Here is a 24,000-nt window from a genome sequence, read left to right as displayed (position 1 = left end):
GTGAGGGCGGGTCCACAGCAGGAGCGACTCTCCTCTGACAAAGGGAGAAATTCAATTGCAGCGTATTAGTGTCCAAATAGTTGAATATCACTCATTCCAGCTAACTGGAAACATCTTCTCTTCTGTGCTCAAGGCAGAGCTTCCATTAACCTCTAAAGCAGCGGGAGGGCCGGGGTTGGGCGGGTCACACAGAACAGCTCTCAGCTTTAACTTTGCCAGCACTTCTGGACGCTGCTCTATTTTAAACCTCACATACATATTGCTGTGGTCATTATTTTCAATGTTTCTGTCGTGCGCTGTCAAACGCCTCGCAGTTTTGATGTATGGACGGTGGTCCATCACTTACATTGTTCCTAAGGACAACCAATGAGTGTGTGGTTCCCCGCAGTGGGCCAGACAGAGACAGATAGATGGGCCCGGCTCAGGCCATAGGTACCAGGGGACACTTCTCAGGACAGCTAACAAATAGGACTGTGAGAGAACGGATGAAGCCGAATAAAAGCTGATACTCCACAGAGCCGCTCAACCCATAACTGTCACCTCTGCAGATTGAACAACCGTTCGAAATGAAGATAAACTATCGATCTACAGAGTAATATGTGGTGTTTGGCCCGTCTACAGCAGAGAGGAAGTGATGCCAGGGAAAATATTATCTCTGTATTTGAATAGTGATCTGAGCGCTGACACACAGACTTCACAAACACCAAGAAGGAAAGCGTCTGAGAGCCGGCTCCAACTTCTCTCCAAGATAGGCTTTATAACAAATTAAAAACAAGAGGAAAATCAAGCTGAAATTGGGTCCCATCTCACTGCAACAACCCATCCCTGAGCCTTCTCCCCCACCGCCATCCCCAATGTCTCTTTTCTGCACAATCTGTGACAGAAGAAGCAGCAAGGAATGGTTTGTGAGAAACACTTATCTAGCACAGCGGCAGAGCCCTGTTCCTACACCCTTTATCTCACCAGGAGATGGAATTCAATATACAAAAACCCCATCATGCAGCAGCATCACGCCTGTGCTTGGGATAAGGGCAGGGTTGCCAGGTAATTGGTTGGTGGTGGACGTACACAAGGTTTGAGACTACCCGTGGAGGAGTGGAGATTACAGGAAGGGGTGGAGGGACCGGGCAACTTGGAGTCTGTAGGAGAGGAGGGATGGAGGGAGGGAGGGAGGGAGGGAGGGAGGGAGAGGTTCTTGACAATCTTTCTCCACATCCCCCTTCTCCACCATCCACCCATCACTGCCCCGCCTGCTCATGTAATCTGCAGCCCCATAAAATGTACACACATGCTCGTGTGTTGGTGTGTTTTTCTGCTTCTAGCACAAATAACAAAGCATGTCAAGTTTATTTGCAGAGCTCCTATGTCACAATGCACGCTGCCGAAGCCTTTTCAAAAGAGAAGAAAAATGACACTACTTGCTTTCTATTATACAAGTTTGAATTTGCATCCCATGTGCACATTAATTAAGTAAATTCCTCACATCCATGACATTTAAATTAAAATTAAAGTAGATAATGTCATAACAAGAAATGAATATCATTATGGAGCTAAACTTATTTCTTTCCCGAGTGATAATGTAAAAGGGGATTGGAGGGTGATGATCCTGCACATGCACTATGAACAGCGGCGAGGGGGAGCGAACAGGAAATCCACCGCCACACCATTTCCCGTTTGGCAGCGACTCGAATAACAGGCACGGAAGAAGGCGAGATAAAAGAACATGTGAGAGAACGAGAACGAGAAAGTCATTTCTCTGATTTATTTATGATGCAATGAAGGTATGCTGAATGCATCAGAACATGCAGCAGTGGTCATACTGTCAAGGAAGATGAAGTGTCTTCATAGTCCACTGAGCCAACGAGCGAGAGAAAGAAAATTAGAGAGAGAAAACGGAGGGTGGCTATACTGCAGCAGGGTGTTAACCATCTCATCTCTACCGCACCACCGCACTCGCCACAAAATGGCTACTTCGTTCCTTCTGACGGCCGGCACCAGGAGGGGGGGGGGGGGGGGCATGTGAGCCGCCGCTATCTCATCTCCCACCTCCGTAACCTGTTCTTCAACCTCAACTGTGTCTGATATTTATGGACCGTTTTCATACAGCGCTCTGCTGAGTGGCTTCTTACCTGCACGTCTTTGTACCACATTAAATCTGTTAAATCATTCTCTGGGAAATATAATTTGCTTCTGCAGCTGCAGAGGAAGAATATCTCCATGTGTGGATCTTGTTTGGACTCAAGACGATACAATTAAGTGAAAACAGAGATCGTCAGTCAACAGTGAAATCATCAAAACACCAAGGTACATATAGAGTTAAATGTTTTAGATTTGCATACAATGGCATGAATATAAGGAAATGACATGTGCAGGTAGCGAGTGCACTGTTGCCTAATACACAGGACATGGGCTCATGTCCAGGGCAACATCCCCCTCTGCAGGCAAAGAGAACGCAATCACTCTCCACACAAAAACAGCTTGATGAAATAAGATGGAGCCTTGGAGGCCATTTCATTCTATCTATATCATATTTTTACAATTTACATTTGACTGCTCCTTAAAGTCCACCAAAAAAAACTGAATTGATGCTTGGGCCCAGAAAAAGAAGCCAATATTTCATATTGTCAGCGAGTGCACACATGTACCAAACCTCAGTGGTTACATAAGAGCTCGGCCAAAAATGTTGCTGAATAGCACAAGAAAAATTGATAAAATCGACGTCCGCTCCCTGATTCAGTCCTTTCTGCCCTTAACATGTTGTGAGGAGAACAAATACCCATTCAAATCACCTCTACATAACTTATTAGCATCTAAAATGATCATTTTATAACACTGAATGGGTGTTCAGTCAAAAGACGACATTTGCGGTGACGGAATTCCAAAAAAAAGGTATGAATGTCCTGTACCTGAGAGTAAAGTAGCTCTATGTGTGCAGGACTGATCTGATTCTTCACCTGATAAGAGATAAAAATAAATGTTTGTCTGCAGGTTAGATTTAAATAAGTGTGAGAAATGTAGCACACGTTCATCTTAATGCAGCAAAAAAACAGGGAAAATAGAAATAGTGACTGAGGAAGAGCAGAACTGTACATAATAATGAGCATAAAAGGCTTTTTTGAGTCTCTCAGGATTATTATCTGTAACCAGGCGGCCTCTGCATACATACTGAGGTTTTAAAATGACTGTTGGGACATATTTGTGTCCTCAAACCCATCAAACCAATTTACTTGCAAAGCTGGTGGTTAAATATTTAAATTAAATGCCAATGAGGTGAAGAGAACAAAGTATTGCTTTGATAATGAATCACTTTAAAGATAATCAAAAGACCAATATGACAACATTATTATTCTCCTCAGAAAATTAAAAAATATAAGCCTGATAAAAACGATCTCCTGTGCTTATGTGGTACCTTCATCCAGCGATTGACCCGGCACTTTTCCCTCTGTGTTATGGAAGAATTTGCTGCTGAGCCTTTGAATCAACTGGTGCTTTAGCACAAGCTCCCAACTCAAAGGTTATTTCTTTAGGATTTCCTTTAAGTTCTTTAAAGAAGAGCGTGCATTTGGAATACATATTATACATAAAAACTCAGGCAAATAAACTAACAAAAGTTTGGAGATAAGCAGCATCAAAGCATTCCTGTGCTGCCTCCAACCACACGATGAGCCGCGTGTCTTTGTGAGCAGAAGCTCGTAGATGTTCAGTACATTGCAGAGCCTGGCTTTAGATTTCTTTGGCAGATTATCTTTTGGACTTTGAAGCCCATAACCCACCTGCTTCAATCCCAACAGTGCTACTTCTCTGGTTTCCAGACTGGGGTTCCATTGGTCAACATAAACAGCACCTATGAGCCTCGGCCTCAGGGGAATTCCTGTTGATTACTGACCAAGTCCAAGCAACAGCTCTGCACAAATCTTCAAAGAAGCGCTGGCAAATGTGCCTCCTATGAAATACCAACCATTTGGGAGAGTTGCTGGAAATCTGAAATAATTCTGTGAGTATGGATAAGTCAGTTTGCAGCCTTCATATACGGCTAAGAATTACAATGACTAAACCAATACCATGTGAGTGTGACACATAATAATGTTAAGATATACTGAATATGATTTTAGATTTTTTATAAAGAAAATTAAAAATGCTCCTTTCATTAGGGAGTGTCAGCTGGGGAACACATTTAAAACTCCAGCTTCTGAAAGAAAACTGACTGGGTTAGAAATATAAATCGAATTCTCTTAACAGTGTTATAAAATGTATTTATTGGTTTTCTCTTTGTTCTCTTGCAAGGAAAAGTCATATTGTACCACATGATGCTTAATAACAAAGAAAGATTGGGTAGACTTTGATTGTATTTATAAATTGCCCGCAATGCAATTCATAAATACGGTAAAATAAAAATCTCAACAGTAATTTGTTTTGTGTTTTGTTTGTTTTGGGTTTTTTTTCACTGTGATAAAATGAAATAACAAAAAGAGTAGAGCAACATGTCCCCCAGGATGGTTCCTCCTGGATGTTGTTGTCAGGTCACAGTCACACAAATGTAAAAGTAGCTATCACTCACAAGCATCATGGTGACTGTCAAACAGGAGAGAAGAAAGTAGAATAATATTCTACTTTCTTCTCTCCTTTTTCCTTATAGTACTTTTCAAAGGAAATTCATTGACGACTGTTTTTTGAGTTTGTAGCCAAGAGCTTGCAGTGATTAAAAAAGGCCAGAGATCAGCATCATAGTTTAAATATTGTTTTACAAAACTATGCAACAAGCAGCTTTCAAAAGACCAGAGACAAAGTTACAGCAGGTGGAATATTTGAGTGAAAATGTGACACGTGGCCACCGGAGCTGCTACGACTGGACAGAGTGAAACGCCTTAAAATGGTATGAACATGAACTATTACCAATATTTCAATGACAGAACAAAACTGGAGCAAAATGCCAGTGGAGGCATTGGGATTCAAAGCAAGAGTGAGCAGGCAGAAGCCTGAATGAAAAATCTCACATGCTACTTTCAAGGTACAATAAATAAAATATGGGCTCGCAATGGACACAGTGATGTGTTATCAATATTTGAAGACTTTCACGTCTAATTTCATACTTCTTCCCTGGATTGCCACCAACGTCCCCAAAATGTTCTTAACTGCTTCTACTTAGCAAAAAGCAGACGCACAAAACCATAATTGTCATATTTAGAGAGAAAAACACATTAATAACTGATGTCAAGATAAAGTGTTGTTAATTTCCCCGTCTTTGAGCTCTTGTTTGGTAATTATACATGTATTTTTAGAGGAATCACTGAATTAGCACAGAATGTCAAATTAGTGTACGTCACTGTTCGTTAAAGTGGTGAAAAGCATGTGGTGGATGGATGGACTGATGGAGCAATTAGGCCAAAGTCAAGCAACTGAATTCTCTTTAACTTTCTAACTTCAAACTCTGGAGGGAAATGAGATCAATTCCTCTGCCAGTCTTTGAGTGTAAATCCAGTTGTCGTCCTCTCATAAATTCACTCACTGTCCTGATTACCCTGCAGTGCGGCAGAGAAGCAAATGGGTGAGCAGCAGTGGGGGTGGGGTTGGGGTTGGGGGTTGGGGGTGGGGGGTGAATGAGATGCTCACTGACCCTGCCACCATCACAAACCAGCAGTCTGATCTAATATCCTGACTGGCTGAATGAGTGGGTGGTTTGGAACACAGCAGCCTAACTCTACGCTGTTCATTCATTCATTCACTGTGTGTGTGCGTGCGTCCACCACAGTCTGATGCAGGTTAATGTCTCTGCACATACAGAACTAGAGGTCTCACATGCAGGCAAACACAAACACTCAGGCTCCCTAACATTTGTTAAATGAATATCATTTTACAAACTGCACTGTGAAGCTCCACGTTTAAGGTTAGCAAATCAATATTGGAGACTCTTGTCATTTATTTAAGCGGGACAATAATGAGTGTGCAGGCATTCAGAGACAGTCCTGTGGGGAAAGGCCATTAAGCACTGCAGAGACCATAAAGTAGAGACAGGGACTGTAATTGAGAGAATGATTATTTGTCTGTAGCGCAGTCACCTCAAATGTCACAGCGCTCTTCTTCTCTACAGCGAGGTCTGTCACTCAGATGTGTCCATGCATCATTATCTAAAGTCATGTGATCGTTTCCAATCAACCAACGACGGAGATGAAGTTCATTATAATAATTCAGGACAGTTCTGGAAACTTAGTTTCGCCTTCTAACTCCTCCTCCCAATGCCAGGAGGAAAACCCACTAAGTTGTTTATGAAGTGAGTAATAGATTTGTTCAACAGGGTCACGCAGACTTTACCACCGCACCGCCATTCAGAAATCAGTCTCACCGACAGAAGCACCCACGACCGGATACATCGCGTGTCTCTTCCGATTAAATGAGAGGCTGACGATGTTAATTAGGCAGAGTAAATTTACATCAGCAAATGATGTAAGCAGCTAGAAGAGTAACAAAGCGTGATACCAGTTAAGTCGCAGCTTGGCAAGCACTGCCCTGCCACTTCATGCTGATGTGGCCATGGTCGATCAAGCAGAGAAACCTCAAATGCCAATTAGACATGAGTGGGTAATTGTGTCGGGGGGGGGGGGGGGGGGGTCTGGTGGCACAAGGGACTTAGTTACAATGTCCTGAGGCACTCAGTGTTTCTCCATCCTTCTACAGCACAGCAAGTGACACATCTGACTTCCCTAATGGAGAAGTGCTTTTCTCTCTTTCTCTCTTTCTCCCTCTCTCTCTCACCCTCACACACACACACACACACACACACACAGCTATTCTTCTTAGGACTCTGCATTGACTTTCATTCATTTGGACAACCTGAACAAAGACTTATTCTTAATGCTTTAACCTAACCATAATTCACATTTTAGCCCTAAATTTCTGTCTCATTAGGAGCAGGACTTGGCCTCTGTCCTGAAAAGGTCAGTGTTTAGAGAGAAGTTCATTTAAAGGATAAAATAAAAGTCAATAAATAAAGGACGGACTTCATATAAAATTGCATCATTTAAAATGTCAGGGTGGGTGTCGTCTTTCAGTGGCAAAACAAATTCCCATATTAAAGCCTCAAGGTTTGCGATTTGACTGACATGGTGACAGGTGACTGAACAACGCTCGCTGTCAATCACACCACTGTTGACTCATGTGAGCCAGGCTTTGTCATCACGTCTTATTTTCCTCTTAATGGAAACATAGTTTACTAAATTCACATCACGTGCTAGTGAAGAACGAGACATTGAGACAATGAACTCGACAGGAACACGTTCACTGACGTTAGAAATCAAGTGAGAAGAAGGCGAATTTTCCCACTGACATCATTTCAAATAAAGTTCTTTTTGCAACCGAGAGTGGTTCACTGCCACGCCCATCAAACGTCCTGAGCTTCCTCTTTCAATCCAGACGACATCCATTGTTATACACACTCTATGAATCCACTGTGCACATCGTTTGTCCACAGATTATTAATTACACAAACATATTAAGCAAAATGTAATCAAACTATCTTTTGACCATTAAATGTCATATGTATAATATTATGTATTTTACTTCCTCATGTCTCAGATGAGCCTGCAGAGTAACTCTGGGTCCATGTTCAAGCTTCTCTCTTTCAACATTTGTCTGGTTTCTTGTTTGTCTTTCATTAATCTGGTCTGTGAAAGCACTTTGTAAACTCTGCTTTTAAATAAATAAAGTTATTATTAGGGCCTGAGCACGAATGTACCAATGTCTAAGTCGCACATTGTTGTTCCGAATTTAACCAAACTTGGTATTTCCTTTAGCTCCGCCCACACAGAAATTAGCCATTTTGAGAAACCAAAATGGCTAATCTGTATCTAAAAATAATGGCTTTCATTAATCTGATCTGTGAAAGCACTCTGTAAACTCTGCTTTTATATAAATAAAGTTGTTATTATTAATATTATCATCATTATTGTACTTCCTCACTGCAGTTAATTGCAGCATAGTCTACAATGAATATATTTCCAAAGTATTAGCAGTTTATTGTATAAATGCTAAAGAGCTGGACAGGATATTGGACAGTTTTAGGACAATAGTTGTCTAAAGGCTGTACATGCTAAAAATGAGAAGTCCGTGTCTCTCCTCTCGGAATCAAACCCTCGCTGTGATCACTCCCTCCCTCTCTCCTGCACACCCTCACAGCACGACACCCTCCCACATCTCCACGTTCTAGGCTACTCGTGATTCTAATTGGCTCAGACCAGTCTCATGCCTCTGTAATCCGTGCATGTTAATACTTCCATTGTAACATTCTCTCACCTAATGGCTGCACAGTCAGAGACATTTTCAACCATATTACCTCTTATCGAGTTACAGAGCCCCATCGTTCCAAATAAGACAAATTTAATTGATCCAGTCTATAAAAATCTCTGTGCTGCTGTGAAAGACCTGTTTCTTGGCTTTCTTTATTTATTTATCATCTCTGTTTCCCCACCTTGCCGTGTGAAGCCCTGCATGAGGCACAAGGAAATTAGGTTTATTCCACTCTGTACAAAAAAAGGAAGGATGCAGAGGAGTAATTCAAAGGTTTTAAAATTAGATCAATGGTCTCAACAATCAATCACAGGCAGGCAACCTCAGGTGTCAGCCATGGTTGTAAGTTCAAATTGAACCTTTAAAACAGCAGGCACAAAGTCCACACTCAACACAACTATGCAGGGGGACTCGAGCTGCAGAAAGACCCAACAAAAACATACAATATACAGACACATAAAAGATGTACAGCAAATATGTTACATTGCATTCATCTTTGTGTGTGTCTTTCCTGACAAGTGTTATATCCATATTCAGCACAGCACTTGTAATGTGATAAAGAAATGAAAAAAGCCAAGAAAATTTACATTTCATTTGTTTGCTCAATTGCAAAGGACGCGTTCAGAATGTATTCCAGGCAAAGACAGGCTGACATGGACAGACAAGACATTCAGTTTGGAAACTTGGTAATGCAGTATAAAATATAATATAAAAAAAGATGTTTGCAATCCTGTTAGTCACTACTGAAGATACTGAGCCTCACTTTGAAACTTAAGTGATTAACCAAAATAAATATTATATCCACTGTAAAAGCAAGGGATGGACGAGCGCTGAGCAATAAAACACCAGCCTTAATCTCACCTGTTGAGAGGGAAAACGTGATAATGAGAGAAATGGTGGGTGAACACTCAGGTAATCCTACCAACGGAGTGCTTCACCATCAAGGACTTAAGTATCCTGAGCAACCAGATAAACCACAGCAGAGAGTGTGTGTTGGTTTATAGTTTGCAGTAGAGGAAGTGTGTGTTGGTGCTACAGAGGGCATAACCTCGCTCCCCCATTAGAAATACTGTGATGATGGTGGAGAGGTTTATAATTTGCCCAGGAGGATTTTTCTGCCTCACCATATTTTGAAAGCAGTCGGAGCAACTTTCAGACTATAATTCCATTTCTATTCCCTTTCCACAGCCTATTAGAAAAAAAAAGATATATTTTTTAAAACATTATTACAGTTTTAATGTCAGCGGTACTACATTCTTATATGTTGGTGAGTGAGCTAAACGCTGCTAATGAAGCCTAAGGCTGGTGACAAAGAAAACATCATCAAAACATTCATTCAAATCTCAAAGAAGGGTTTAATACAACGATTTAGTCGAGTCAGTCAGTTAATAAACATGCACAGAACGACAGCCTCAGTTCATCTTTGTCTCTGAGTTATTCTGTGAATTTTGGTTGGTTTCTGATGCAAAACTTCTCCTTGGATCCATCTTTGAAAACTATAGCACTTCAGCACAAATACGATCCACTCCCAGAACACCAGTGAGCAAAAAGGAAGAACCCTGGTGTAACCTAGTTCTTGTGAAATGACATTTTAACTGTTGTTTTTTGACACTGTTGATGGCAACAATTTCAAAGAAAGAGAAATTCATTTGAAATCACGTCTGTGCTGCTCTGTCTCTTGAGCCCATACTCTCTCTCCAGCTCTCCATATCTTAATCTATCTTGTTACTGAACCATCAGGTGGGAGCTTTTAATAGCAAGCAAGTTAATCAGTCAATTACTGATTTCAACCACTGAGAGCTGGAGAGCTGGAGCTTCAATTCCAACTTTTAAAAAAGGGAGTTTTGTGGTGGTTTCATTAGAAATGTCTCTCAGTACACATTCAGACAGTAGAGTGTAATTTGACAGAGTTAAGACAATTGTTTTAAGTCGAGTAAAGTAGAATATCCTTGGAAATAACATTCAAATGCTTGTGCAAGATGAATACTAATGAACTATAGAGAAGTGATTGCTGGAAGAAATGGGGAACAGGGCAATTAAAGAATGCCTGCAGCAACTTTACAGAGGACAAAGCATCCAGTCCTTTTAATTAAATTCTGTGGCAGACACCTGGCCTTTCACCTCCTCTTCCATTTCCCTGTGCTCCCAAGTGGCAGTCACAAGAGGGGCATCTCACAAGCTTCATACTTCTCTGTTTCATTCATCGTATTCATGGACAAAAGCTCCCAATAGATCTAATCAGCAGTGGTGGTGAAGTGCAGTCATGGAGGAGACAGATATCACAGTTACTATTTACCACACAGCGCAGGCTCCCACAGGATCATTCCAACACCATGTGTCTGAAAACGCAACTCAAGAGCCACCGTCGACTCAAAGTGAACTGACAGACATCACTCAAGTCTTTGTACAGCTGATCAGAGATCAGCGGGGAGTAAACTACAGTTGTCCTGAGTGTTGGAGTCACACACAGTGACACACAGCAGTCACTCCTGGCACGAGGCTGAGCAGCACCAAGGCTCCGAGCCACACGATTAAAGGGAACAGAGAGTACAGGATAAGTGAGGTTCACCACCTCGCTCCCGCAGGGATCTTTTAGAAGTACAAGACAGTGAGCAGGAACAAACGTCCAAGGGAAGCTCCCTGGTAATGGTACGGAAGTTAATAAAATGAAGGCAGGTAATGGAAATTGGTTTTAAACCACTGGCCACATTCCTCCAGAGATAGAGATGGCTTGGACTAATGAGGCCTGACAGCCTATTCCACAATAGTTCCACACTTACAGCGTATTCACCTCCAACACCGTCTGCCCCCACCTCCAGGACTCTCTCTCCAGGAGAGAGGATAAAGTTAGAACTTCACACCGATTAGCTACTCCCTGTTATCTAGTTATTTAACGCCCAATCCCACTTGAAAGTGTGCAGAGGGAGAACGCTGGCGCTCACATCATGACCATTCTCTCATCCTGCACAAGTCTTACTTAACACTGACAACAATATTCACCACAGCCGCGCCGAGATCTCAGCAACAAACAAAAATACCACTTTATATAATGATTTATACACTGCAACGTATGTTCCAGAAGAGGAAGAATCCAAAAATGCAGCACTATAGATATAAGTTGTGAATGTAAGCCACTGAAAACCATGTTATAGCTACAGTGGTTCTATTATACATCCAAGTTTCAGGATGAAAATGAGTCAAAGTATGGACAGTAAAAGTGATAAATGAACATCTAGTCAGTGATTAGTTAAGACCTTAAGGTGGTCTATTAACAGCAGAGATAACTATTTTTAGACAATTAGCACTTACCTAATTTTTTAATGAACTTATTTAGGGTTAATTGCATTGGTGCTATTGTGTGATATAATAAGAGTGACAATGTCAAGGAGGAGGGGGGAAAAAAAAAAGTCCCTGTAGTGGAATGGAATTATTAATCTGTTTCATCATCATGTCAGAAAAATGTTTTCTTACCCCAATTTCATAATTGCAATAATAATTACAGAAGTTATAATTAGAGTCATAATTTGAACATAACGTGTGGTATTTAAAACTGTAAAACCTGTAAATGAACAGAGGTGATGTTGACTAAGGTTTGACCATGAAGTCTTTCTGTGATGTGTCACTTTTTACTTTCTACAGACGAAGACCGAGGAGAGGTAGAGGAGGTAAAGATGATATGCATAACAGATGAGAGCCCATAAAAAACTACACAGACAGACACAAACGCTGGAGCTCACACTGAAATGTCTAGACCTGCTAACACTTCCCAGCTTCCCGTGCTGCTGCTGCTGCTGCTGCTGCTGCGGTCTGAGTCCACTTCCTCCACTTCTGCCCTCCTCTGTTTCAGCTCCAAGTCAATGTGGAGCTAATGTGTTGTTTTTATTTCCCCCCAAAGATAATGTTTGAGGTGTTCTGCTCTGACGACCCATCTTCATTCATCCACACCACGACCGAGTGTCGGGGAGAAGGAGACCTTCGGGGCAGGTGCTATGACGGAATGTTTCCTCACATTTCAGCAACTTCTCAACAAACTTTTGTTGTTATTTATTACTGCATGTTATATAATAAGAATATCTACTTGTGGTTAATATGTTATATGTAATTATAATTATTTGTCAAATATTTAAAATGTTTGTTTTTCACAGTAAGTTAAAATTGTATGTTCTGTTACTTCTTCTTCATCTTCTTCTTCTTCCACTGACTGAACCTTCACAACAAGAAGAATTTCATTAATCAAATAAATGATCTTCAGTCTCTTTGTCTCGTATCTTCCTGGTTTGGAGTAGAAATGTTGAGGTATACACAGATTCTTCTTTTAGGAAGTCAAGTATGCTTTTTCATGATTCTCCTGGTGATAAGACATTATCTTTGATTGCATACACTGATGAAGGTCCTCCTGTACACCCCAGTGTAAACACAAGGGGAATGATTGAAGTGAAGACGTTGGGGATGAAGCTATTCCCTGATGTTCAGAGCATCAGAGACAAAGAAAAACATAATCTCGTCCCAACTCCCGTGAACATTCATAAATAAAATATCAAGCAACTGAAACCCTATAGGACAATCCGCACTCGTTACACAAGTGAGCAGAATTGGTCAGAAGAAAGGCAGCCAGGGGAAAGTTTGGATCCCAAAGGTGTTGGATGGTTATAGTTAATGAATTGGAAGCAGGAGCAGTTTTGCTGCGTCCTCGTGCCGCAGGTCGGCCCCGACTCGACCAGAGCCGGCGCTGAGAGAAAGGTGCTCTGTCTAATCTGGCCTCATTTTATGCCTCTTTAACCATGACCAATGTATTTAAATGGCAGTTTCTTTGACAGATGCTCAGTTCAAATTATTTCTCACAGGAAATTTGTAGGAGTGATATTAAATCTCCTTCAGGCCAGGTCTGCCCAAAGAGAACATAGAAACATCAAAAGGCCAAACACTTCAAAAAGTCAAACTAATGATCTGAGTCCACCTCTGGGGAGGAGGAGAGCTTCAACTTTGTCCAACACGCCTCTGGCCACAAAAACAGATTTCCTTTAAGTGTAGATCTGACCGTTTGCCCAACCCTACAACTTCTGCATTTAAACGGGATTTCACATGCATACTGTACATCTGCCCATCACTGAATATCCACATCTGACACATCGTGTGCTGTCTTTGCAAAATAACCTACTCTCTTACTCTCATACATACAAGTGTTGTCTAGTTCTTTTAAGGAGAATGTTAAGCACTTGTTTGCATGTGTCCACAGTCAAAGAGGCACGAGGAGCAACTCTGACAACGAGACGAAGACAAAGACTCAGTCAGAGACGGAGATTAATAATGAGAGCAGGGAACAGATGGCAACATTCAGCTTAAACCCTGATGGGAGATGACTGCGGCCATTTAGTAATAATAAGCTGCCCAATCTGCAGTTGTGAGTGGTTTGACTGAACAGAAACACCTGGTCAGACGGGCCAGAGGTGTGAGGAGCGACAGACGTGAAAGGACTGGGAAGCAGGGAGCGTTGAAAACTGTCACACTTTCCTGATTCCCACATGCAAGAGAGGACATGTGAACTAATATGAGGTGAAGGACACAAAGTGTGAGTGAATGGAAGTCGTGAACGAGTAGTTTCAGTTGTTTCACTAACGACATCAGCACTGAAATTGAGGAGTAAAAGGTTCTGTGTGGACGACAACTGCCAAAAAACAAGGCATGTTTTAATTTGTTCACTTTTTCAGACACGTAGTGGTTTTCAATATTTGTCCTTAGTTCTTTTTTCCATGCTCCAAATAAAAATGGCCACATTCTGCTTATTTGTAAAGATCATTTTCTTTGATGGATTCCAAGAATATGCCGTGTACTAAGATGAAGAGAAGTCAAGAATAACAATCGCACACTGACCCTTTGAAATATTAACAGTGAAATGAACGAGCACCGTATGCGAGGCGGAATGTTTTTTTTCTAATGAACTGCTTTCTTTTAAAATAAAAAAGCCATATTTTCTTTCTGTAGGCTGTGGGGCTAAACAAAAAGCAAATGTTCAACTTCATCTCTGTGAAGTTGTGCCGGGCTTTGAAAAACAAACCCTACACTCGCCTGCCGAAAATCACCCACTGTTTCATGAGTCAGAACAAATACCTCCACGAATTAGTGAAATCATTTATCACGCCACTATTTTAAATACTACTGACATGTTTTTGTTGCAACAGCCAAGAGAGGCAGAGAGTCCGACAGTAAAAGTTCAAGCAGCTATTTAGAATAAACACGGAATGGTTGTTTTAGTATAAGCTGCTGGAGCAAGAGCCCCGCTCGCTCTGCCTGTCCGGCCACAGCCACAATATTTAGTCAAGGTGTTTCCCACAGTGACAGATTTAACAGAATGTAAACACCGCGACGCTGCTAAAGATGCACCCAGTGTATGCAAGCGGGAACAATATTGTGTAACGCTGTAAAGTTACCATGAAGAATGAAGAATCTGTTCCTCACAAACGAGGATCAGGTTCCTTCTGCTAATAATCTATAATTCAACACGGTTCAAACAAGCTACCACTCACAGATTTGAGTATTTCAGAACTATGCATGAAACAACGTGAGCTCTCTGGGGCCCGGATTCTATAAAAGTTTGGTTTCATCAAGTCATTTAAACAAAGTCTTTATTTATGCAGCACTTTTCAAACCCTCCCAACACACACACAGATGCACTCACACACCTCAGTATATGATGCTGAAAATCAGAAAAATCCAGAGGTTATAGATATAAAATGATATAAATTGAAAATGAATAAATAACTGGAGTTAAAAGATTTAACAAATTTAAAATGAGATACAGACACAAATAGATAAGCAAATAACTTAAAAGTGAATTAAGCAATGATTGAAAAAATGTTTAAATAATTATGTAAAACAGGCTAAAATAAATATGAATTGAATTAAAGGTTTAACTGAGTCTGCTTTTAAAAGCATCAACACTCCCAGTATCATGTCTGTACATGATACTGTGCCATACAGGACCCTGTATATCTATAGTAGAAAGCCTGAGACACAGTATGCAGCGAAACCTTAAATCAGTTTAGCCCGAAGGAAATCCATTTGAAATGTCAGCCCCTGCCTTTCCTGTCTCTCTCTCCACTGTCACCGTCAATAAAGCTGAAAAGCCAAAAATAATAATATTTAAAAAATGTCAGCTATGACTGGCTGGATGTAAACCTGTAAGCATTAACCCAGAACAGCTGTCCTCTACCCCTCGGCAACTCCCGAGTCTGCCAGAGTCCCAAGAATCAGCCCACAGTCCTGTGAGCCACATGCCGCATGTATTTCATTTTCAACATCTGCTGCCTTCATGCTTCTATGTTTTCCATTCCCACTGCGCATTCTTCACAAATTCAGTAGCTTCCTTCTTGTGCATTTGTAAATGTTGTTGATTGTGGAAACCGTCCATGTTTACTTTGAATCCCTGGCCTTTCCTGGAGCAGCTCTAATTACCTGCAGCTGTTTACTTTGCTGCTTTCATTGGCCGGATTCTTCAAAACTTCAGCAAAGTCAATGCACATTTTAATCATTCTGAATATAAGAGAAGTGATGCAGCACACTTCTAAGTCCACATTCATTCTGGGCTGTACGTTCACAAATTGAACAATACTGTGTGAAATAAACATTCATTAAGAAATGAGTTTAATGACGGAGTGAACCAACATCCCGTCACTTCCAATAAACCGCATGTCCACTGCACAAGGAACGTCTAACCTGAAGACATGGTCTTTTATTTTGTTATAATTTTATGCATCCTCTCATGTCTCTAATGTCTGAGTGCAACGAGGGAACGGAGAGAGAGAAAAAGAGAGAGAACAGTCAGCTGCTCTTTGCCCAAGGACCTGGTCTCCGCTCACCTGCTCAGTTTGACAGCATGTAACAGCCAATTTTACACTGTCTGGGCCAAAAATTGGCATTTTGAACTGTGGTTATTCCTCCAGTATAATCTAATTAAAAGACACTGCCAGTGGCGTAGAAATCAGAGCATTATAGAGTTTGATAGACAGACGGACCTAAAAGTCAGCTGCACAACACACCAGTGAAAAACTTCAGAGCCTGGACTGGAAGAGGTTTGGGCTAACTGAATTAGCCCGGCTACATGCTCTGTAGCCACTATAAGAGCAATATTAGGTGCTGAAATAAGATTTTACACTTTTTCAGCTTTGAAGTCCTGCCAAAGATTCTGTGAGTGACATTAGATTACACGCCACGCAAGGATGAGTGAACCAGATACACTGTGAGCACCAATCCTGTAGATTTTCTTTAAAAGCATGGCTAAGTATAGGTTTTCATGGTCACATTCCAGTTCTGACGGGTTTTTTGGTAAAGGCCCAGATCTAAACCAGTAACAACTTTATTCTGGAGGGAAAATCTGCTGCATGATACAATCTGGTCCTCAAACACTTTATATGCACTGTCAAAAATAAAACATCCTTTTAGCTTTCTCACCCCTGCATGTCTTTCCACAGTGTGACAAGGGCTCGAGTCCAGCCAAGCATGCACAAGTCAGATCGAACAAAAAACACACAAGCAGTCAAGATATTTTGGAGCGTTTCTTCAGGTGAATCTCCACGACGACGACGCCACGGTGTCAGGGACGGGAAAAACACAACGGTCACGAGCGCTGATGACGGCCATTACAGAAGACGTTAGTGTGGTTGTTTGTGCGACTGACGGAAAGACAGAGACAGACCCACAATGCAACAACAGCACAGATGTATACTCATCGAGAGAAATATAAAAAAAACTAATTCTGTTCATTTCATTTTACTCTGTTTTACTCATGAGTCTTTAACCAAAATAAAGGAGTAGGCGACAAGATCTCGACAAAACATCAACACACACAACACGGAAAGTTCGTACAAAAATCACTTCAAAATAACTAAAATGGTAAAGGTTTGCTTTAGAATAAGAATTTATATGCAATTAAGGGACGGCCTTCTGCGCTGCAGCCAAAACAGAAAGCAGACTTTGCATTATGAAGCGAATGAAGAACATCCTCGCTGGTATGTGAAGGCCGGCGCAGTAACCCGATGCTCTGCACACGAGCGTCCTCTCGTTACCGAGCCGCGCTCTTCCTTCGTGGTTTCTTACTGTGTGTAGCTTCTTTCTAGTCCTCTCTAGACCGGGACACAATTATAAAATATAGCACCATTAGCTGTGAGGGATGACAATGGAGTTTGCATTCTCAGTAGTTTAAGCTTAATTAAATGTGATTAGATTCATTTTCTCCAGCAGAGTGGAGCAACAATAAGCACCTTTAATTTCAGTGTACACTGAGCATGAATAAAAAGTGAATGCAACAGTCTTCATTTATTATCCATCAATATTATGCAGTTATTGTATCCCTTTCTTCTGTTCATAATTCCACATGGTAAATTTCCTGAGAGCCTAATGAGAAAGAATGAAAGAAAAGCGGAGCATGAAAATGGCTACAAGGTTTCCCCCCTCTCTCATTCTCCTCAGTCTATAATAGTGAATGGTTTTTATTAACTTTATTTAATTATCTCACAAAGCTCTCGCTTTTTTTCTTTTTTCTTTTTTTACACTGAGCCATATCTGGCTGTGTCCCACTCCCACTGTGTGAGCTTTGTAATTTAATAAAGCTTCATTTAAGAGAGAAGTTGATTAAAAAAAATTAAGCTCCAGTGATCACCACGGCCTCAGCCCTCCCCAATTTGTGAAAAAGATCCAATATTTCATATTATGAACATGTCGGGCAGAAATTATCACCGCAGGACAAGTCAGTGTTTTCCATAGAATCATTTGATAATGACAGCAAACCCCACTACGACAAATGTCCCACTAAAATGTGGAAAATGACAGGAGCTGAAACAATTTCACTCCTTTACTGCAGGTCAGGCTTTTTCCCTCCTCCCTGCTGTCTGTCCATCATCCACGTATTAATTTTTTCATTCATAATTCATATTTTCCCGGCTCTTCTGACAGCAGGTGACAGCCAGAACTTGTCGTCCAGCTGTGAAGGAGATTTCTTATATATCGACCTCTTTAGAGAGAATGACGAAACTTGAGTGCAATAACAGATTGAAGGGAAATTCCAGCCTACTGCCCTCTGCGTGGTTTCACTGGAGAAAACTGCACCAACAGTATAATTACTCCATATTCATGCAGACTCTTTGAAACACAATCTCCCTAAGTTGTCCCATCTGTGCAGCACAGTGTACACATACACACACACACACACACACACACACTGATACAGAAAATATTCAATAATAAAAAAAATAATGATAAATGCACAATCTACACTGCAGCTTAAAGTCAAACGCCTTCTTACAGCTGGAGAAACATAATCCACACAATTAATGTTTGAAAATTATAGCCTGGATCTAGTGGCAGTTTTGAACCATAAGTTATTGATTTGGAAATGAAAACCTGGACTCGTCAAGGTTAAAGCCAGTCCACCCTCATTACTGCTCTGTCCTTGAGAGGCCCGCACCAGGGCTGCTGCACGGAGCACAGAGGACTGCTTTAATGAAGGTGAATTTAATGGGATTTAATGTATCTGGGGGCAATGGAGCAGCAGAGATATGGTTTTAACAAAGAGCAAGGGACTCAGGGTACGGCCAAGAGAGCAGCCATTTTCCTCTCTCTCTTATTTATTTCACATTTGGCCGAGCAGAGTCAAAGCACCACACGTTTGAGTCTGTGGTTGCATTTGTGTAGTCAGGACAATGCAGACCTCTGGCCTTCCATCTTTGCATTCACACAGATATTGAATAACACAGCATTGTTGTAACAGAGTGGAATAATCACATGTATACATGTTTAATGGTTATCCATAAATGGGGCTGTTTCTCCTTTTTTGACATTGGCGTTTTAGATATGTTAAAAAAAAAGTCTAATGTTTGTGTTGCTTTTGGCACTAAAACACTCGTGGTTGTGTTTGAACGTTACACTGGGAAACAGAGGCGAGGCCATTCAGGACATTTTGCCCTGAATTTCAAATGAGAACGTCATTTTTGATCACTCCTTCACACAAACTTATCAAGGTCTTCTCTCTCACACTCTCTCTCTGTGTTGCATCATATCATTTCTCTGCAGGTCAGCATTGTGTGGGTGCCTTTGGCAGCTTAACACTAAGCTTTAGGACAAGTAGTGTTCTTACGTCTTTTTATTTTCATAAACTGGTTCTATTATTAATTTTGCAGAGTTCTCACAAATACTGAATTCCATGTGCTTCACGCAGCTTGGCCCATCAGCTGTGAGGTCATGACCCCGTGGCTGTGCCTTCAGCTTTTGATGTGAACAATGCATTCTTTCTGCAAACAATATTAATAATGACCCACTCCCACAGCAATGCCACATACATGTGCCAAAGTCTTGAAAAGCAAGAAAAAACTAAAACACTTTCATACCTGGTGTTGAAATCTGTGCACAGCTGTTCCTCTTCTTCTTCTCGTTCTTCTTCTTCTTCTTCCTCCTCCTCCTCCTCTCCCTCTCTGAAAACCTGCTGCAGAGCTGTCAGCGCACTAATTCACAAATAGATGGAGAAAAGCAAAGATTAAACATGAAATCATTTAAGAACATGTCTTTGGTGAAATACACTGAACCACAGCAACCTCATCTTCTTTCAACTTAAAGTGTCTCCAAATAAATGTTTCACTTACTATTTTAGTCATTATTGTACAATGCTGATCAAAAGTGTCTTTATCTTTATCTTCAGCTTTGCAACCACGTCATTCTTCAAATTCTGCAGAAGCTGTAAAATAGACCATGTGAATTCCCTCAAACACGACTAATGGGAAGTACAGGTTAGGGAATCAGTGGTTTTGATTAAAACAACCTTGGAAAAGTGAGTTTATGATGGTTATTATTCCCTGAATGTTTTTCTTTCACATGCTTTGGACACACCCAACCTCAAAGAGAAAGGAGTTAGAGTCAGGCGGGGAGAACAGGGATACAAACCTTCTGCACTGACATCCCGAGTTTCCAGTTTAGATGTGGATGGCATCATGAAAGCAGAACCCAAAGCCCCACAAAGATGTGCTACATCAGCTCTGACAAAGAGAGGAAGCTGCAGAAGAAAGTGCAGACATTCTTGACCTTCTGTTGGCAGAGTCTGTTCATCCCACACCTCAACACATTATTCAACAATCTCAAGGTAAGAGTCACAACGTGAAAAGCAACTCAAACATGTGTGATTAAATATTATATATGAATATAAAGTGGAGTAGTGAACTAACATTAGCCAACACTCAAGTTTCTATTCAAGGTTTCTCTGCTATAACCTCGTATGGAACGTCACAGTGAAGCCAGTGTGTTGTCTTATGCTTTTGTGTATTTGTCACAAATGCATCTGTCACTCAAACACTCAGAGGAACCACATGACACAAAAACAACAACTCACCCCATGACCCCATGACCTCATGACCCCACACTGCTTCCTGACATCAAACTATTTCTATTGTTATCGTTTTGATTGAAAGATTTTTTGCAACACAAATGAAAAACTGTTTGTTTAAGTTGACAATTTTCGAGGGATTTACATTGAATCACATAAATTGAATTTGTGTGACTTACAATATCCCATTATTAACAACCTCATATTAAAGGAAGTGACTATGCCCAGGTATGAAGGTCACATGTTATTGTTTAAATCCACATATTTCTTCACTCTACTCTTTGAACTTATTGTGATTTCTGCTCCAGTTCTTGTGAACACACAAACACATGAATGCATCAACACTAACACTTTATACCCAGTTAAGCAACATTAATAGTGTATGAATAGAACTTTAGGTCTTTTTACAGAAATTACAGAAAACAAACCTTTTCCCACAGAACCTGTGGAAGTTGCTCTTGTTCACCTCTCATTGTGAGGATTTGCAGGTGAAGGTGCAATAACATCATCACGTCATATGTATAATTATTCATCCCTTCAGAAGGGCATTCACGTTAGCATGTAGCTCACGTGGTTCATGATCACCTGGTGAATGTGTCCATGATTGTAGCAGCTCCTCTGTAGCGCGTGTACATTGAGCTCGTGCCGCTGCCGGAACTCTGCAGACGTCATTCCTGTTTGTCACATTGTTCGTTTGTTCAACTGACACGAGGCGCGAAATCCGCGCTCCCATGTGCGAACCGCGGCCCACTGGTGGACCTTAGAGGTACTGCAGGTGGACCTCAGCCTGGGCTGGAGATAAAGTCATTTATGATCCTTTTTAATAACTGTTCATTGATATCAAGGACAAAATATTTTCATTTCAAGATCATCTGTGTTGTTCTTCACTATCAGTGATGTACACATCTGTGCAGAGGACATGTCGATTACTCTGCATCTGTCATTTTGAACAGTTTAATCTAAACTTTTTGTAAACATCTCTTTCAGGTGCAGTCACTCACCTGAGAGCAGGAATCATGAAATAATCTGATTAAATAACAACATTTTGGATTAAAGAGACTAAGTTTGTCCCTAAACGTCTTCTGCATGTGACCTCGACTAATCTATGCATAAATGATACAGATCAGATCCTTGAGATAATGTATGTCGTGATTCAGCGCGATACAAATAAAACTGCACATTTTTCTGTTGATTACAGTAATACACTTCATTTGTCTCCAGTGTTTAAAGCCACAGTCCTTTGTTCTTTGTTGTTCTATCATCAGTGCTTGTGGTTTGCTTTCAGAGTCCTTTTTGATTCAAGGATGAGTGGTTACTGTTTTTCATTTAAGATGATGTTTGCGTAATAAAACCTGATGTTTTTGTGTTTTTTTGTTGGGTTTTTTTGTGTTTTTTTGGCCTCCCATCAATGTTTCTTTAGCTCAAACCCTTCCAAAGTCTGCTCCTCTACTTTGGAGTTAACAACATCCATCCTTCAAACCTGCTGTGACAATGGAGTTGCAGAGCGGCAAAGACAAAGCACTCCTCACCATCTAAGGGCTGCATGTGTCCATCTGGAAAAGACATTGGAACAAACAGGTTGTAGGGGCAACTGGAGTCTCTCTCTCTCTCTCTCTGTCTCTCTCTCTCTCTGTCTCTCTCTCTGTGTCTCTCTCTCTCTCTCTCTGTGTGTGTCTGTGACAGGCCCTCTCCTGGTGAGCTAGTCTCTATGATGAACGACCACCTTTCCAGTCTTTATCGGCCCACTAAATCATGTGCTTACCATGCTTTTATGACCAATTTTTGCTGCTTTGTTTTGCTCTTTTTCTTTTTGAATGGTTTTTGTTGTTTTCACTGTACATGCTGTGGTTCCAGGTTTGATCACTGCGTTGATATTCACGTGGAGATTTCGTCATATTTATCAAATACATTGAAACAAGTGTGTGAGACGTTGTTTGGACCGAGAGACGCTCGTCCCGTGGAAAACGCTCTCATCCAGAGCACAAATATTTGATTTGATTCATTTACCGTTTTCTTATATATATATATATATATAAATATATATATATATATATATGTATATTTCATACAACATCTAACTAAGGAATGTGTTATTGTGTTGCAGGAAACATAAATGATTGACGTGACGGAGAGTTACATGTGGAGTAGGTCAGAATCCAGAGACTGACAGGTGGACAATATGTGAGGGCAGTATAGAGAGCGGGTTGAGACATAATAAATTACAACAGAATGGACTTTCATGTCTTTGTGAATGTCTATATTTCCTTTTGATTATATTTCCTCAAGCCTTGATAGTTTTTTTTACGTCACTACGATGGACTCTTTAGAGAAAGGTCACGACAGATAATATACATGTGTATGAGTTAGTGAAGATTACAGAAGAGTTTTTGATTAAGAAATATGATTCTCAAATGTTTCTCCAAGACAAACAATACTTCACTCTTTGACTTTAGAAAGTAAAGAGGCTTTAACAAATAATTTAATACGAATTTAGAATTTTTTTTTTATTAATAGTTATATAACAACATTTTTATTTCTTATCGATTAGCAAACATTAGAAAGAAGTCTTTGTGTGAAGGTTTTATTCTGTGGATAATAACCCTGATACTGAGTGGACCACATATGCATTACCACGGGGCTCCATGAAAGAATATCAAATAAGTGAAAGGTTATTGGAGAGATTCCTCACATATGAGGCATGCTGGGAAATCACACAGTTGAGGACATTTGTTTATAATTCACAGTTATGCAGATGCTGTGTATTAAGCTCGGGCAAAGAAGCATTAACACTTATAAAGTAGAGTAGACTTGTTTTACAGCAACCTTGATGTTTGAGAAGCTTTTGTTCACATTCAAAATGAGGCCTGATATGATGTACTTTGTCTCCCCCCAGTGGACAGAGAAAACTCTGCCTTATAATGTATCTAGCTGAGGTAAAACATGAAATACATAAGACTTGAGAAACATTGTTTACAGCTAAAGTGGTTATTATATGTGATTTTCACAATTAAACAATCTATATTTGTGGGTGATTATAACTCCTGTCTGACAGAATCTCACAGCAGAGAAGATTCTGCAGTGCCATAGATTTCTTTCTTTCTTTCTTTCTGTCTTTCTGTCTTTCTTTCTTTCTTTCTTTCTTTCTTTCTTTCTTTCTGTTTTTTACCATCTATCAATCATAAGAGGCAAAGCCGGACTGTGTGAGCCACTGCTACGGGAGGTCTGACCTGCGGCCTAGCGTGACATTCAAGAAAGGAGTACTACTCACCCAGGAAATCCCATTACACCAAAGTATGATGGATATCAGAGCTGCCAAAGCTCGTATGTGGCCTGACATATCATTTTTTATAATTTGT

This window comes from Solea solea, chromosome 5, assembly GCF_958295425.1.
Source record: "Solea solea chromosome 5, fSolSol10.1, whole genome shotgun sequence".
Classification (NCBI taxonomy): domain Eukaryota; kingdom Metazoa; phylum Chordata; class Actinopteri; order Pleuronectiformes; family Soleidae; genus Solea; species Solea solea.
This window is presented reverse-complemented; position numbering follows the sequence as displayed.